Source organism: Poecilia reticulata, chromosome 19 (genome assembly GCF_904066995.2).
Source record: "Poecilia reticulata chromosome 19, P_reticulata-male-v2, whole genome shotgun sequence".
Classification (NCBI taxonomy): domain Eukaryota; kingdom Metazoa; phylum Chordata; class Actinopteri; order Cyprinodontiformes; family Poeciliidae; genus Poecilia; species Poecilia reticulata.
This window is the reverse complement of record NC_088848.1, coordinates 25847294-25850026: the sequence shown is the minus strand read 5'-3', so window position 1 is coordinate 25850026 and position 2733 is coordinate 25847294.

The following is a 2733-nucleotide window of genomic DNA, read 5'->3' as shown; positions in this document are numbered from 1 at the left end:
GCGCTTTATCCGGAGGAGAGCCCGCCGACTTCCGGCTCCGACGCGCGGCGCATGCATCTCGGAAGTGCGGAGGAACCGAGTGGGGGCGGGCGTCGTCTTGGGCGGAGAACCGCCTGCCATGCCTTGCCTGCCTGCCTGCCCCCACCGCGGATCTCCGTAGAGGGCCCCCGCAGCGGCTGTGCCAGCCTCCGGCCAATCATTGGATACGGATGCCCCGGTGGTGTCTGTGAGAGATCACACTTTGCCCGGGGGAGAGCCGTGGTCCGCAGCGTCCTTCGAGCTGGCACATGTGCGCGGGGGTATGGTTCTGCATATGGGTTTGAGAACTCGATGATTCCTGGAGCCACCGCAGCTTCCTGGAGGCCGGTTCCACCCCAAACGATACCTAACTGGAACCGACAGTCCTGCTGCGATGGACCAGTGAAAGACGGCTGGGACAGACGGGACGTCTCGGTCTCGCTACCGATGGGACGACCGCGGGCTGGAGCGGGTGGGCCAGGCCCACGACTGTCAGTGCCCGGGTCTGGAGGCGAACCTGCAAGGTTGGAGGAACCCTTCGCCGAAGCGCCAGTGCTTGAGAGCACCAGGGCCGGCGGGAGCCCTCCATGGCAGGCCACGTGTGCTGTTCGGTCGGTTGTGTGTGTGTGTAAGTGTGCATGGGAGACATCCACTGGAGCTCCAGGACCTCCAGCGGGACCCCGGGCGGACCGGAGTCCGCTCAGAGCACACCGCCTTCGGCCTGGGCCCAGGGTGTCCTTGCCGCTCTGTCCTGCCTTCCACAGAGCTCCGGGGCGAGCCAGAGAACCTCCAGGCCCGTCGGAAGGACCCAGCAGACTCACCGGCCAAATCTGAGACATGTCGGCCAAAGCCCCGGTTCTCCAGAGAAAAGGCAGACTTTTTTTTTTAAAACCGCTCAAAATGCACTAAAATGGGGGAAAAGAGGGCTGAAACCTGCTTAGATAGGCTCGCCAGACATCCAGGTTTCCGAAAATATATTTTCTAAGACCTCACTTTGCCATTTTTCTTCTAAGTCCCTCTTTTCCAACTCTCTCCTGATATCGTTCCGGCGGTGTTTTGACGGGTAAGGTGACGTAATACCCTCGGCCGAGTTTCATGGGCGAAAGTGAAAGTAAAAAAAGACCGGACATTTTAGTGTGCACCGGACCTTCCGGTGCTAATATCTCGGTCGTTCTTTGCGGTAGAAGGAAACGGAGGGCACGGGGCTGTTCCCCGGAGTCCGGACTATCGGGCCATGGTGCGTTTTTACCGAAAAAGTGCATTTTTCGCCGTTTTTTGGACCGCTTTTCCGCGAAACGCTTAAAAATTCGTTAAAAATCGTAGGAAGGTCCTGGAGCAAATCGGACACCACCAGCGCACTCCTGGGACTCGCCCGGTTCCAACGGTGTATGACATGCCAGGGTTCCCGTCCGTTTTGACCGCTTTTTCGGGGGACCGAATGGGACCGCTTTGGCGAAAATCACTTAAAAATTCGTTAAAAATCGTAGGAAGGTCCTGGAGCAAATCGGACACCACCAGCGCACTCCTGGGACTCGTCCGGTTCCAACGATGTATGACATGTCCGGATCCGAACAAGCGTTCGGGGTCTGGGTCGTGTTTCGGGACCCTGGTAAGGCACATGACAGTGGCGCTGAGGATGATGATGTTGGAGCAGCCGATGAAGATACTCGCGTCGGGCGGGGCTGAGCGGGGGATGAGCGAGGGCTGAGACCCTCGACAGAGAACCGGGCCTAGGGGACCGGGACTTTGGTCCAGGCCTCCGGGAGTGACATCACCCGAACCGGGGGCATCCCAGGAGCACGATGGTGCCAGTCCCGGTTCGTTTGGACCGCGGGAAAGGGTACTTTTGACCCGACTTCCGGTAGACGGTTAAACACCCATAGACGACCGCAGGAAGGTCCTGGAGCGAAACGGAGGCCACCCTAGTAATCCCCGGAGCGGCCCGGATCCAACGGTGTACGGCATGAGCGGGTTCCGGGCCTTCCGGACCGCCTACTCGCCCCCCCTCCCGGGCCCGCTTAGGCGCAAATCGCTTAAAAATTCGTTAAAAATCGGGGGAACGTCCTAGGCGAAATCGGAGACCACCGGGGCACTCCTGGGACTCGCCCGGTTCTTCCAGTATATAGTTTGCCTAGGTTCCGTACGAATTTGAAATCCGGGCCTGGAGCAACAGAGACATCCAGGCCTGCAGAACCAGGCTGGGACATCCAGGCAGAGACATCCAGGCCTGCAGAACCAGGCTGGGACATCCAGGCACAGACATCCAGGCCTGCAGAACCATGCACAGACATCCAGGCACAGACATCCAGGCCTGCAGAACCATGCACAGACATCCAGGCAGAGACATCCAGGCCTGCAGAACCAGGCTGGGACATCCAGGCACAGACATCCATGCACAGACATCCAGGCCTGCAGAACCATGCACAGACATCCAGGCACAGACATCCAGGCCTGCAGAACCATGCACAGACATCCAGGCCTGCAGAACCAGGCTGGGACATCCAGGCCTGCAGAACCAGGCACAGACATCCAGGCACAGACATACAGGCCTGCAGAACCAGGCTGGGACATCCAGGCCTGCAGAACCAGGCTGGGACATCCAGGCCTGCAGAACCAGGCTATCCAGGCACAGACATCCAGGCCTGCAGAACCAGCTGGACATCCAGGCCTGCAGATCCAGGCGTGGACATCCAGGCACAGACATCCAGGCCTGCA